Here is a 16,581-nt window from a genome sequence, read left to right as displayed (position 1 = left end):
ACGAACACTTTCTGTCATAACTGTGCATCAGAGACACGTGCATGTACACTAGTAGGCGACATTCTAAATGTATGAATTTTCCTAAAGAAAGAAATAGAACATGTGTAGAATGAAATTAATGTATAATTTGAACAGCGAAATACCTAAGCATAGACATATATAAAGTTACATACAGGGCCGTGAGTGCAGCACGTGCCCTAAGACAGGACACCAGAACACGTAGCGCTTGTCCCGAACCCAAGTAAGGTACTATGAAATTAATTCTAAACACAGCTTGACCATTCTCCTAACGACAGTAGATTTAAAATTGTAAGTTTTTAAAAATAGGAAAATTGCAACAAGTCTATTTTAAGCTAATGAAATAATGTGCTAAGTGGTTTAAAATTAAGTATATAATACTTGTAGATGTACTTTATAAAGCCAAACGTTTGGAGTTATTCCAAATATTTATGGGCCTGGCATGGCCTAGCGCGTTAAGGCGTGCGCTTCGTAATTCGAGGGTCGCGGGTTCAAATCCCCGTCACACCAAACATGCTCATCCTTTCAGCCGTGGGGGGCGTTATAATGTGACGGTCAATCCCACTATTCGTTGGTAAAAGAGTAGCCCAAGAGTTGGCGGTGGGTGGTGATGACTAGCTGCCTTCCCTCTAGTCTTACACTGCTAAATTAGGGACGGCTAGCACAGATAGCCCTCGAGTAGCTTTGTGCGAAATTCCAAAACAAACAAACCAAATATTTATAAAGTTAATAAAACGAACCGTTCGGAGTCACTTGTCATATACTTAGATCTCGTAAAACCAAAGATTGTTGCCTTCTTAGGACTAAAAGACAAAACAGTTTTCAATAGTTTATGGTATTCATAAGAAGAATGTTATATTTTTGAAGAAGTGGTTAAAGATTAATGACTCAATACCGTGAAATGACCACCTTGGTTCTTTGAATTACGATATAATGAGGTGTTTTCTGTGGTTGTTTCAAGAATACAGTTGGGCTGGATATAATCTAATAATATCTTTCCCTGACTGGGAATCTAAAAATTAAAAATTTACGTACCGTTGCCTCGAAGTTGCGCTCCGCACATATTTCATCAGACATGAGAGTTAGCAGTGGGTCCTGATGCATTCCATTCTGTCCTTCAGTTCAAAATTAGGTACAGCTATGTTTGTATAAGCCTTGTACAGGTATGTGTGTAGTTATGAAAGAAGAAAAGCATATAAAAAACAAAAGTCAATGTGTTGAAGCTTATAAATTTGACCAGTAGAAAAGAAAAACCCATAAAGATATTACAGCTTTTAATTCGAAGTTATACATTTGTGTTGATGAAAATATAATATACGTATAGATTAAGATGTTTAATTATAAGAGAACTCATTCCGTTTAACTTATTATGTAGGTGTGTATTTATATTCGAAAGGTACTTTACTTAGGTTTAACACTTGAACTTCGGTCTTAAGACGATCGAGTCTCTCTGGTTGTTTGTTTAAATATTTGCTTAGAGCTACTCAAAGGCTATCTGTAGTGGTCACTTACAATTTTGACCTGAAAGACTGGAGGAAAGGCAGCTAGTCAACAGCACCCATATCCAACTCTATGACTACTCTTTCCATATACCAAATATTGGAATTCTACTGTCACTATTATAACGCTTCTACGACTCCAAACGCTGGAGTAGGATTTTATTTTTTTAATGTATCGTGATAAAGGATACACATACTAATCACTGGGTGAGGCTCGGTCTTTAAGAATATGTGTGGGTCAGGCTTGGTCTTTAAGAATATGTGTGGTAAAGGATACATACACTAATTGCTGGGTGAGGCTCGGTCTTTAAGAATATGTGTGATAAAGGATACATACATGTATACTAATCATTGGATGAATCTTGGCTTTAAGAATATGTGTGGTAAATGACATATACACTAATTACTGGGCCAGGCTCGGTCTTTCAGATGGCGTGGCGATTAGTTGGTTTGCTATTTACCTTCAAAGAAATCAGAGATGATTTATTTTAAACATGCCCAAGTATTATTGTCAAGTTCCAGATACTTACAACACTAAAATCATCTAACTTACTTTCTTTTGTTTCTTATATAAATCACCTAACAAAAGTCCCACGATCATCAATAAATCACCTACCAAAAGTCCCACGATCATCAATATTATTCTTACAGATTTCATACTTATTGATTTATACAACTAGGAAGAATCTAAATTCAAATGAACATCTTCTGCCAAGTGCAATTAGTAAGGGAACGGAAGCCAATGTGTATCTTGTGTTACTATAATGTATCAAGGTAGATATAAGATAGAACAAACAGCGAACAGATTCTACAATTTAAGATATACTTCCAATGGCGCTTTAAAGTTGACTTGATAAAAGTGTTGTAATAACTGACTGATTTATTCGTTCAAAACTTATTATATAAAACTAGGTCAGTAGAGTTGAAAAGAGTCCTTGGAAAAGTAAATATATTATCCCATTTCCAGAGGCATCCCGAGTGGAACAAACTAAAACTATTGGAGACAAATTTTATGGAAAAAGCACTCTAACATTCAGAGGTATTTTGAATTAAAACAAACTATAGTTGGTTTTAAAAGATCCTAGGTGGAAAATCTGAAGTTTGTGGAAGTATACTTGATGAAACAACTTGTCGTTTTGGAGACATTCTTGATGAAATAAACTTTAGCTGTGAGACATGTTAGTGAAACAAGCTCTATGTTTTGGAGACATCATGGGTCAAACAAGAACTAACTTTTGAACGTTTTTTGGGTGGAAAAAAGTCCTAACCTTTAGATGTAATCATTTATATTTTCTGAGGTATCTCGTGTGAAACGAACTCTACTTTTGGAAGTATCATGGATGAAACAAATTCAGTCTTTCTGGGTGTAAACTGAAGTTGAATCTTTCATTATGTGACCCACTTTTTTCCCTTTTCATGTTTTAAACGAGACGTGAAATTATCCAAAAGTTAAAAATTATTATTATTCAAATAAACACGACACAACATGTTTCATAAAAACTTTTGGAACACATAAAAGAACAGATAGAATATTAATAAATGTATTTATAAAGAATCAAAAGTTATAAGTTATTATTCTATAGCAAACTGAGACCACTTTAATAAACGTTTTGATTAAAGAAGTTTTTTTATTGGTTTTAACGAAAATGTTGTACAGCACTCTGTCAATGCTGTGTCCACTCTTCCATCAGATAAAAAAATACTTCAAGAGTTTGCGGTGGTTGTTGCTAACATAGCTGCCTTCCAAATGCACCATTTTAAAATTAGTGGAATGTAAGGAATATAAACCAGTTATTTTTCCTTTACTATTTTCCAATTAAAGTATTAGTCTATAGATATAAACAGGTGATTCAGAAACCTAATCTCAAATTGTCAAAATGGTTCGAACAGCAGTTTGAAAATCGTAGAGAAACGTAAACAAAACACCACATCTAACTGATTTTTTTATCGCAACAATTAGAACGCTAAGCTCTTCCTTTAGCTTTCCAGCAAAGCTGCTGAACATTACTCGGCTCATTTGCCAACAATAATAAATAATGAAACTTTTTAGAATGGACGGCAACCTTTCGAAACGTCGTCCTCTACACTTGTGTCTTCACAACAAACAGTTGCCATCCATTCTACAAAGTTTCATCATGAATACTCTGCCTAAACAATCTATTAAAGAATTATCAATAATGCATTAAATAATACACAAGCCCCTACCGGACCAAATCATTTATGGTAGTTTTTCATGTACTACGCTTGAAGTGTCCTTATTATTTTCACGTACACCATTTAAATTATACTTTATTACAGGCGTTATGTTTTGGGCCATAAATCAAGGTATATTTGAAAAAAAAACGTTTACGTGGTCAGATGAACAAATTCACGTAGACGTAACATTATGTAAAAAAAGTACACGTAAAGTAAACAATACGGTAAGGTAATTATACTTATCACGGTGTAAAAAGTATGAAGCAGTTATGAAATGTGAGTTGAAAAATAACACGCAAAAACAAGGAAGAGAAACGTGGTAAATTAAAAGTAGCTACATGGTGTTTATAGAAGCTTATGAAACGAACCAAAGCTAAATTATTGTAAGTTTAACGTAAATGTAAAATTGTAATAAAGGCAAATGTAGATGACTATGCAGAAACGTCTCGATGCATTTTCACAAAGTGATAATCATTGTGATTTAAACGAGCTGCGCATGAGTATTTTAGACCTAAATAGAGAAGACCCATAGAAATTATATTTAGTGTAATGTTCGTTTTTGTTTAGCAAATTACTCGTGAGTTAAACGTTTTTTGTGTGTGAAATAGTTTGCATTCCATACAAAAAGAACTAAAGTTGAAATCGAAGCCATTCGTCACGTAATGACAAAGACACTATGCCACTGGGTACCATACTCTTTGCATTACAAAAACCAAGTGAGATTATTCTAGATGGAAAAGTCAGTATGCAATCCGCATTCCTTGTTTCTATTTGTTTTGAATTTCGCAAAGCTACACGAGGACTGTCTGTGCTAGCCGTCCCTAATTTATCAGTGTAAGACTAGAGGGAAGGCAGCTAGTCATCACCGCCAATTTTTGGGGTACTCTTTTACCAACGAATAGTGGGATTAACCGTAAGATTATAATGCCCCCACGGCTGAAAGGGCGAGCATGTTCGGTGCGATGGGGATTCGAACCCGCGACCCTCAGATTACGAGTCGATAGCCTTAACCCACCTGGACATGCCGGGCCGCTCCTTGTTTCTAACGATATGAGTTTTGTAACGTTTAATCTAGAAATATGCGATAAGTGTTCCGAACAGTTAAACGTAAGGGTGTTATTTATGTAGATTATTGGAATATTAATTGGAATAGACATGAGCAGACAACTCCTATGTTGCTAAGTTAGACACTGCTAAAATAAAGAAACAATTGTTTAGTTGTGGCTGGTTTCAAAAATCAAGTGTTGAATACAATAATGACAAAGACAGGCTAGGGCCGTTAGAGATCTTACTTTAGGGAGAAGCAACAATTTTTCCATGTGCTTTCACTAACTAGACAAAAGTAAAATATTAATTTTCGCGCTCAATGTTTCAATATACAAAAAACGTAATGAATGGATGTCATCTTATAAGTTCAATATGGAGTCATCTTTAGCTGTAATAACTCGCTTGTTAGCTGGATGTTCGTTTCCTGATAGTTGGAGTCAGTTTAAAGAGGAATGGTTTACATTATAATTCACATAACTTCTTGTTAACTTCCAGGTCCGAGAACAGTCGCTGAACCTAAGTCTTCTAGTGTTCACATAGAGACAAATGTATAGTCCCTATAAGCTATGTCATTCACATGTAAAACATTAGTACTGTGTTAGATGAGTAGTATCATTATGTCATGTGCATAATTCATTAAGGGTAAATATACATATCAATTATACTGAGTATTCTTTAATATACCACCAACCGTTACATTATTACCACGATGCTATAGTTAATGGCACATAAAAATGTAAGCACATTTCGCAGATTTTGATAAGTAAAATATGTATGGTTGCTACACATTAACGTTACAAGTATAACATTGAAAATGTCCAACGTGAATCACAGAAACTGTAGTTTAATAATATTCTTGAATGTCCAGACTTTGTAGGTACACTTTTAGTGTAGAAACGTTATGAAAACTATGGGGCAAATCTTCTCAGTTAAAGAAACCAAAGTATTAAACTGTTTATTCATAAAATATCTCATCACAGTGTAGCAGGAGTTTCATTCTAGCAAGATATTCATTGTAGCAAGAATTTCATTGTAACAGGAGTTTCATTGTAGCAAAATATTCATTGCAGCAAGAGTTTCATTGTAGCAAGAGTTTCATTGTAACAGGAGTTTCATTATAGCAAGATATTCATTGTAGCAAAAGTTTCATTGTAGCAGGAGTTTCACTGTAGCAGGAGTTTCATTGTAGCAAGAGTTTCATTGTAGCAAGATATTCATTGTAGCAAAAGTTTCATTGTAGCAGGAGTTTCACTGTAGCAGGAGTTTCATTGTAGCAAGAGTTCCCTTGTAGCAGGAGTATCATTGTGGCAAGATATTCATTGTAGCAAGAGTTCCATTGTAGCAGGAGTTCCATTGTAGCAAGAGTTCCATTGTAGCAAGAGTTTCATTGTAGCAGGAGTTTCATTGTAGCAAGATACTTATTGTAGCAAGAACTTCATTGTAGCAGGAGTTTCATTGTAGCAGGAGTATCATTGTTGTACGTTAATGTTATTTCATTCTGGACAATGTTACTAATGTGTCTTAGATCCAGCAAGTCTCGTGACTTTTTCACACGAGAAAAACGTCGAATGTCTGATTTATTAATTTTCTGAATGAAAAAAAAAAGAAACAAAACTGAAAGTGAAAATTTCTCAAAGTTTATCTTTTCCCACTTGTGCCTTCAAACAATCATGGATGTGTACGATATGTACAAACAAACATAACTTAGCTTCGTTTGCCTTGTTGTAATTTAAGAACACATTGCACCATTCGCAGCTATTTTAGTTTCCATGTAAATACACTTCCTACTGATCACAAAAAGCAACTGTCGAAGCAAATTGCAAAATTAACAGAACACTATGCCAGACCAGACCCGGCACGGCCATGTGGGTTAAGGCGTTCGAGTCGTAGTCCGAGGATCGCGGGTTCCAATCTCCGTTGCACCAAACATGCTCGCCCTTTCAGCTGTGGGGGCGTTATAAAGTAACGGTCAATCCCACTATTCGTAAGTAAAAGAGTAGCCCAAAGTTGAAGGTGGGTGGTGATGACTAGCTGCTTTCCCTCTAGTCTTACACTACTAAATCAGGGACGGCTAGCGCAGATAGCCCTAGTGTAGCTTTGCGCGAAATTCCAAAACAAACAAACAAACCAAATATTTATAAAGTTAATAAAACGAACCGTTCGGAGTCATTTGTCATATACTTAGATCTCGTAAAACCAAAGATTGTTGCCTTCTTAGGACTAAAAGACAAAACAGTTTTCAATAGTTTATGGTATTCATAAGAAGAATGTTATATTTTTGAAGAAGTGGTTAAAGATTAATGACTCAATACCGTGAAATGACCACCTTGGTTCTTTGAATTACGATATTATGAGGTGTTTTCTGTTGTTGTTTCAAGAATACAGTTGAGCTGGATATAATCTAATAATATCTTTCCCTAACTGGGAATCTAAAAATTAAAAATTTACGAACCGTTGCCTCGAAGTTGCGCTCCGCACATATTTCATCAGACACGAGAGTTAGCAGTGGGTCCTGATGCATTCCATCCTGTTCTTCAGTTCAAAATTAGGTACAGCTATGTTTGTATAAGCCTAATACAGGTATGTGTGTAGTTATGAAAGAAAAATAGCATATAAAAAACAAAAGTCAATGTGTTGAAGCTTATAAATTTGACCAGTAGAAAAAGAAAAACCCATAAAGATATTACAGCTTTAATTCGAAGTTATACATTTGTGTTGATGAAAATATAATATACGTATAGATTAAGATGTTTAATTATAAGAGAACTCATTCCGTTTAACTTATTATGTAGGTGTGTATTTATATTCGAAAGGTACTTTACTTAGGTTTAACACTTGAACTTCGGTCTTAAGACGATCGGGTCTCTCTGGTTGTTTGTTTAAATATTTGCTTAGAGCTACTCAAGGCTATCTGTAGTGGTCACTTACAATTTTGATCTGAAAGGCTGGAGGAAAGGCAGCTAGTCAACAGCGCCCATATCCAACTCTATGACTACTCTTTCCATATACCAAATATTGGAATTCTACTGTCACTATTATAACGCTTCTACGACTCCAAACGCTGGAGTAGGATTTTATTTTTTTAATGTATCGTGATAAAGGATACACACACTAATCACTGGGTGAGGCTCGGTCTTTAAGAATATGTGTGGGTGAGGCTTGGTCTTTAAGAATATGTGTGGTAAAGGATACATACACTAATTGCTGGGTGAGGCTCGGTCTTTAAGAATATGTGTGATAAAGGATACATACATGTATACTAATCATTGGATGAATCTTGGCTTTTAAGAATATGTGTGGTAAATGATATATACACTAATTACTGGGCCAAGCTCGGTCTTTCAGATGGCGTGGCGATTAGTTGGTTTGCTATTTACCTTCAAAGAAATCAGAGATGATTTATTTTAAACATGCCCAAGTATTATTGTCAAGTTCCAGATACTTAGAACACTAAAATCATCTAACTTACTTTCTTTTGTTTCTTATATAAATCACCTATCAAAAGTCCCACGATCATCAATATTATTCTTACAGATTTCATACTTATTAATGAATTAGGAAGAATCTAAATTCAAATGAACATCTTCTGCCAAGTGCAATTAGTAAGGGAACGGAAGCCAATGTGTATCTTGTGTTACTATAATGTATCAAGGTAGGTATAAGATAGAACAAACAGCGAACAGATTCTACAATTTAAGATATACTTCCAATGGCGCTTTAAAGTTGACTTGATAAAAGTGTTGTAATAACTGACTGATTTATTCGTTCAAAACTTATTATATAAAACTAGGTCAGTAGAGTTGAAAAGAGACCTTGGAAAAGTAAATATATTATCCCATTTCCAGAGGCATCCCGAGTGGAACAAACTAAAACTATTGGAGACAAATTTTATGGAAAAAACACTCTAACATTCAGAGGTATTTTGAATTAAAACAAACTATAGTTGGTTTTTAAAAGATCCTAGGTGGAAAATCTGAAGTTTGTGGGAAGTATACTTGATGAAACAACTTGTCGTTTTTGGAGACATTCTTGATGAAATAAACTTTAGCTGTGAGACATGTTGGTGAAACAAGCTCTATGTTTTGGAGACATCATGGGTCAAGCAAGAACTAACTTTTGAACGTTTTTTGGGTGGAAAAAAGTCCTAACCTTTAGATGTAATCATTTATATTTTCTGAGGTATCTCGTGTGAAACGAACTCTTCTTTTGGAAGCATCATGGATGAAACAAATTCAGTCTTTCTGGGTGTAAACTGAAGTTGAATCTTTCATTATGTGACCCACTTTTTTCCCTTTTCATGTTTTAAACGAGACGTGAAATTATCCAAAAGTTAAAAATTATTATTATTCAAATAAACACGACACAACATGTTTCATAAAACTTTTGGAACACATAAAAGAACAGATAGAATATTAATAAATGTATTTATAATGAATCAAAAGTTATAAGTTATTATTCTATAGCAAACTGAGACCACTTTAATAAACGTTTTGATTAAAGAAGTTTTTTTATTGGTTTTAACGAAAATGTTGTACAGCACTCTGTCAATGCTGTGTCCACTCTTCCATCAGATAAAAAATACTTCAAGAGTTTGCGGTGGTTGTTGCTGACATAGCTGCCTTCCAAATGCACCATTTTAAAATTAGTGGAATGTAAACGAATATAAACCAGTTTTTCTCCTTTACTATTTTCAATTAGAGTATTAGTTTATAGATATAAACAGGTGATTCAGAAACCTAATCTCAAATTGTCAAAATGGTTCGAACAGCAGTTTGAAAATCGTAGAGAAACGTAAACAAAACACCACATCTAACTGATTTTTTTATCGCAACAATTAGAACGCTAAGCTCTTCCTTTAGCTTTCCAGCAAAGCTGCTGAACATTACTCGGCTCATTTGCCAACAATAATAAATAATGAAACTTTTTAGAATGGACGGCAACCTTTCGAAACGTCGTCCTCTACATCTGTTTCTCCACAACAGACAGTTGTTATCCATTCTACAAAGTTTCATCATGAATACTCTGCCTAAACAATCTATTAAAGAATTATCAATAATGCATTAAATAATACACAAGCCCCTACTGGACCAAATCATTTATGGTAGTTTTCATGTACTACGCTTGAAGTGTCCTTATTATTTTCACGTACACCATTTAAATTATACTTTATTACAGGCGTTATGTTTGGGCCATAAATCAAGGTCTATTTGAAAAAAAACGTTTACGTGGTCAGATGAACAAATTCACGTAGACGTAACATTATGTAAAAAAGTACACGTAAAGTAAACAATACGGTAAAGTAATTGTACTTATCACGGTGTAAAAAGTATGAAGCAGTTACGAAATGTGAGTTGAAAAAAAAACACGCAAAAACAAGGAAGAGAAACGTGGTAAATTAAAATTAGCTACATGGTGTTTATAGAAGCTTATGAAACGACCAAAGCTAAATTATTGTAAGTTTAACGTAAATGTAAAATTGTAATAAAGGCAAATGTAGATGACCATGCAGAAACGTCTCGATGCATTTTCACAAAGTGATAATCATTGTGATTTAAACGAGCTGCGCATGAGTATTTTAGACCTAAATAGAGAAGACCCATAGAAATTATATTTAGTGTAATGTTCGTTTTTGTTTAGCAAATTACTTGTGAGTTAAACGTTTTTTTGTGTGTGAAATAGTTTGCATTCCATACAAAAAAAACTAAAGTTGAAATCGAAGCCATTCGTCACGTAATGACAAAGACACTATGCCACTGGGTACCATACTCTTTGCATTACAAAAACCAAGTGAGATTATTCTAGATGGAAAAGTCAGTATGCAATCCGCATTCCTTGTTTCTATTTGTTTTGAATTTCGCAAAGCTACTCAAGGGCTATCTGCGCTAGCCGTCCCTAATTTAGCAGTGTAAGACTAGAGGGAAGGCAGCTAGTCATCACCGCCAATTTTTGGGGTACTCTTTTACCAACGAATAGTGGGATTAACCGTAACATTATAATGCCCCCACGGCTGAAAGGGCGAGCATGTTCGGTGCGATGGGGATTCGAACCCGCGACCCTCAGATTACGAGTCGATAGCCTTAACCCACCTGGACATGCCGGGCCGCTCCTTGTTTCTAACGATATGAGTTTTGTAACGTTTAATCTAGAAATATGCGATAAGTGTTCCGAACAGTTAAACGTAAGGGTGTTATTTATGTAGATTATTGGAATATTAATTGAATAGACATGAGCAGACAACTCCTATGTTGCTAAGTTAGACACTGCTAAAATAAAGAAACAATTGTTTAGTTGTGGCTGGTTTCAAAAATCAAGTGTTGAATACAATAATGACAAAGACAGGCTAGGGCCGTTAGAGATCTTACTTTAGGGAGAAGCATGGAAAACAATTTTTCCATGTGCTTTCACTAACTAGACAAAAGTAAAATATTAATTTTCGCGCTCAATGTTTCAATATACAAAAAACGTAATGAATGGATATCATCTTATAAGTTCAATATGGAGTCATCTTTAGCTGTAATAACTCGCTTGTTAGCTGGATGTTCGTTTCCTGATAGTTGGAGTCAGTTTAAAGAGGAATGGTTTACATTATAATTCACACAACTTCTTGTTAACTTCCAGGTCCGAGAACAGTCGCTGAACCTAAGTCTTCTAGTGTTCACATAGAGACAAATGTATAGTCCCTATAAGCTATGTCGTTCACATGTAAAACATTAGTACTGTGTTAGATGAGTAGTATCATTATGTCGTGCATAATTCATTAAGGGTATGTACATATCAATTATACTGAGTATTCTTTAATATACCACCAACCGTTACATTATTACCACGATGCTATAGTTAATGGCACATAAAATGTAAGCACATTTCGCCGATTTTGATAAGTAAAATATGTATGGTTGCTACACATTAACGTTACAAGTATAACATTGAAAAGGTCCAACGTGAATCACAGAAACTGTAGTTTAATAATATTCTTGAATGTCCAGACTTTGTAGGTACACTTTTAGTGTAGAAACGTTATGAAAACTATGGGGCAAATCTTCTCAGTTAAAGAAACCAAAGTATTAAACTGTTTATTCATAAAATATCTCATCACAGTGTAGCAGGAGTTTCATTCTAGCAAGATATTCATTGTAGCAAGAATTTCATTGTAACAGGAGTTTCATTGCAAAATATTCATTGCAGCAAGAGTTTCATTGTAGCAAGAGTTTCATTGTAACAGGAGTTTCATTATAGCAAGATATTCATTGTAGCAAAAGTTTCATTGTAGCAGGAGTTTCACTGTGCAGGAGTTTCATTGTAGCAAGAGTTCATTGTAACAGGAGTTTCATTGTAGCAAGATATTCATTGTAGCAAAAGTTTCATTGTAGCAGGAGTTCACTGTAGCAGGAGTTTCATTGTAGCAAGAGTTTCCTTGTAGCAGGAGTATCATTGTGGCAAGATATTCATTGTAGCAAGAGTTCCATTGTAGCAGGAGTTCCATTGTAGCAAGAGTTCCATTGTAGCAAGAGTTTCATTGCAGGAGTTTCATTGTAGCAAGATACTTATTGTAGCAAGAACTTCATTGTAGCAGGAGTTTCATTGTAGCAAGTTTCATTGTAGCAGGAGTATCATTGTTGTACGTTAATGTTATTTCATTCTGGCCAATGTTACTAATGTGTCTTAGATCCAGCAAGTCTCGTGACTTTTTCACACGAGAAAACGTCGAATGTCTGATTTATTAATTTTCTGAATGAAAAAAAAGAAACAAAACTGAAAGTGAAAATTTCTCAAAGTTTATCTTTTCCCACTTGTGCCTTCAAACAATCATGGATGTGTACGATATCTACAAACAAACATAACTTAGCTTCGTTTGCCTTGTTGTAATTTAAGAACACATTGCACCATTCGCAGCTATTTTAGTTTCCACGTAAATACACTTCCTACTGATCACAAAAAGCAACTCGAAACAAATTGCAAAATTAACAGAACACTATGCTTATGCGTCAGACCAGGCCCGCACGGTAGTGGGTTAAGGCGTTCGAGTCGTAATCCGAGGATCGCGGGTTCCAATCTCCGTTGCACCAAACATGCTCGCCCCTTTCAGCTGTGGGGCGTTATAATGTAACGGTCAATCCCACTATTCGTTAGTAAAGAGTAGCCCAAAAGTTGAAGGTGGGTGGTGATGACTAGCTGCTTTCCCTCTAGTCTTACACTACTAAATCAGGGACGGCTAGCGCAGATAGCCCTAGTGTAGCTTTGCGCGAAATTGAAAACCAAACCAAAGACATAAACAACATCACAATATCTTTTGTGACACACAACGACCAAACTAGGGTTATCTCGAGTTTTGATACAAATCAACAAATCACTACCAATTTCTTTCTTCTTCTCTGCTTTGTCAGGAGAACAAAAAAAACAGTCCCTCTATCGCCTTCTCGAGTTTTGGAAAATTCTAAAGCTTTCTCGCAAAGTAAACATTTTTTGTGCTCTAGTTCTAAATCCTATAAAACCCTTTTCTCTCCATAGAGATATATATATATATGCGGCAATGGTATTTAATGTTTCGCTGACCTTTTGGAACAGAGACAGAAACCATTTCTCCATGGGTCGAGAAAAGAAAATTTGTGCTTCAGTGGTTTTATTTCCGAGGTTGGGTAAGGAAAAGGACGTTCAACTCCATATTACAAAAAATAAATTTCACGAGATCTGTCGAACAGATCTGTGGGTAACGACAAAGAAAATGGATTTATTTTTACTTTAAACGCTTAGAACTTTCAGTCGTGAGCTATTCACAAATCAGTCTTTGTTTCTTCTTTCAAGCTCTTCCTTGCCTAAAATATAAACAGTTTTAGTGAAGTTTTCCTGGTGGATTTTCTGGAATAAACAAGTAATGCATAGGAAAACCTGAAACTTAAAATACACGCAAAATTACTGAATAAAACACCTGACGAACACTTGATAAGTTCATATGTCTGGTAATTAATAACAAACACATCTTGTAACTGTTAATATACAGTAATATGTTATTGGTTGTTGCTGGTACACATCCGATGGTTGTTATGCAAATTTTACGGTTGTTGGTTTAGGTCTGGTGACTGTTGATGTACAATTTACGGTTGTTGCTAGATATTTCTTGACTGATGATGTACGTTGGTGACGTTTTTGCGTATGTGATGGTTGTTTGTATATGTCTGACAGTTGTTGGTGTACATTCGATGGTTGTTGGTATGTGTTATGATTGTTAATATATATTCAATAGATGTAGGTGTTTGTGCCTGTTGATTATTAATGCATATTCAATGGATGTTGGTATGGCCAATAACTGTTTGTATATTAGCTATAATAGCAAATAGTTGATCACAGTTTAACGTCGCGCCGGATATGACGTCTAAGCAACACTCATAAAGATGTGATTCCAAAGTATCTGTTCGTTTCATTTCCTTTTGTTTTTCAGTGAACTAATGCATCCAATGTAATTGAACCTATAATGATGGCTAAACCAGTATGTTGTAGATAAAGTCGACCATTTGTCAACAAAGGTGGGTCTGCCAGCAAAAATATTACTCGGTGATTATGAAGCGATGAAAATGCTGGTGTTAAACAGATACTTAGTAGTAAGAGTCAAATGAATTACAACTATTGTTTCCTTAGGGAAACATTTAGAGTCGATATTGACTGAATGATGTAGCGTGTGACGGGAAAGAAAAATAACATGAAAAATATGTGAAGAAGAGAGATGCGCGTACTCTGGCTTCGTAACTAACTTGATATAAAACGTCTATTCATTATGCTACATAAATACCATTCATTTCACTGTTATCACTACAATTCCATCTAAACACTGCTGCAAGTCATTGTCCGAGAACCAGTCTCGGCTGGAGGGTATATTGCTGACGGAAGAATAATTCCAAGCAGACAAAAACGAAAGGTAGACCTCAAGTAGTGTTCGTACGTTCGCTGAGGAACTCTCGCTTCGTTTTTGCTGTTTATTTTTATACAAACATTTTCAGAAGGTACTTCTATCATACACGTTATAAAGCACGTGCTCTCGGAGAGCGTTTTTCTTTTAAACAAAACAATACTTCTTTATAAATAAAATGAATCGATCTTAGTGACAAAACTTTTCCGTGAGATTCAATACGTCATTCAAATGTACTGTACAACTATAATTCATAGACTCAATAAATAAGCCCATATTATCCATCACATTTCAGTAAAACAATTTATCAATAATGCTAAAACATAGCATTTAAGTTTAAAAATACCATGGAGCTCATTAAGTCTCCAAAGTATGTCGACCTGGAATCGTTGTTTGGTACTTCCTTACATTTTCTGATGTAAAGTTAAGTATACCTTCCCATATTGTCTACTGGCAAGGATACCTGGCTCTCACACAGCCAGCTCGGGTTCGAATCCCGGTCGCGCCAAACATGCTCGCCCTTTCAGCCGTGGGGCGTTATAATGTGACGGTCAATCCCACTATTCGTTGGTAAAAGATTAGCCCAAGAATTGGCGGGGGAAAGTGATGACTAGCTGCCTTCCCTTGAGTCTCACACTGTTAAATTAGGGACGGTTAGCGCAGAGAGCCCTCGAGTAACTTTGCGCGAAAATTCAAAACAAACAAACAAGCCAAATGTAACAAGTGTTTTTACTAAGTTAGCTGGAATCGTTTTGATGTTAAGCCGTGACTAAGTAAATAAAACCACGTCTGCTTATTTCTATTTACCTCAATTTTCTTCGTTCTAATGTTTTAATTCTCTTTATTCAAAATATTTCACCCAAAGCTTTGAATTTTACTCTCTCTTTTTTTTAAGTTAACAGCATATATATATAGAGAGTGAGACAAGTGTTTTATCATTGGTTTTATTGTGTGTTTACTGAGAATATTTCATCTCAAGTAGAATTTTCGTATTTCAATTTTTTTTAGCTGAAATTTGCGTTTCAGCCTTACAGATAACATTTAAGTTAAATAAGTCGCTTTTATTTCAGTGTTAGAAAATACAAGTGTGGTATAACATATAATCCCATTTATCACGAAGGAGTTGTCTTAGTACGTCAAAGCCTAGAATTATGTCGCTACACGAAATTACAATTTCAAGAAACAGGGATCACATCAAAAGCGATTCCGTTGTAAAGAAAGATTTAACTCTTCAAGGGTCTCAAGCCTAACTGTTTATCCTGAAATCTTGCTGTTTCCTAGTTGCAACTATTTTGTTATTCTGACAGTTACCCATTTTCCATTAATTTGTTGTTGTTGTTTTCAAATATCTGAAAACTAATATTTTCCCATTTGTAATCCTGGTATAGGCATGCCTTTGTGGTTAGTTTTCCGGATTACGAACCCGAAAGACTCACGGCTCGCATTCTGTTATCGCAAAATTGCACTCCTTGCTTCTGTAGCGTGATTACATTCTAAGTGACGATAAAATCTTATTATTCGATTAGAATCACCTAAGACTTGATGGTGGGAGCTGTTGGTTAACTGCTTCCCCTTCTATCAGTAGTTAAATATTAAGGAAAGATGACAACGCAGAATATTCCTTGTATTTCTTTGCGCAAATATATGAAACAAGTAGACAAACTATTTGCATTTCTGAATATTAGCTAGTTTTCATTTGCGAATACTTTTGCAATCCTGAAATTCGTTTTCATTTGCGAATATATTTGCCAATTAACCCATTTGCGTTTGCGTTTATATTTTCCGTTTTAACAATCACACGTCCCCTAGTGGAAAGCGGTAAGTCTACGGGTTTACAATGCTAGAATCCGAGGTTCGATTCTTTTCGATGTATTCCTCAGACAACCAGTTTAGCTTTGCTCTTCGAATAAATCTACAAAA

Source organism: Tachypleus tridentatus, chromosome 3 (genome assembly GCF_004210375.1).
Source record: "Tachypleus tridentatus isolate NWPU-2018 chromosome 3, ASM421037v1, whole genome shotgun sequence".
NCBI classification, from domain to species: Eukaryota; Metazoa; Arthropoda; class Merostomata; order Xiphosura; family Limulidae; genus Tachypleus; species Tachypleus tridentatus.
This window is presented reverse-complemented; position numbering follows the sequence as displayed.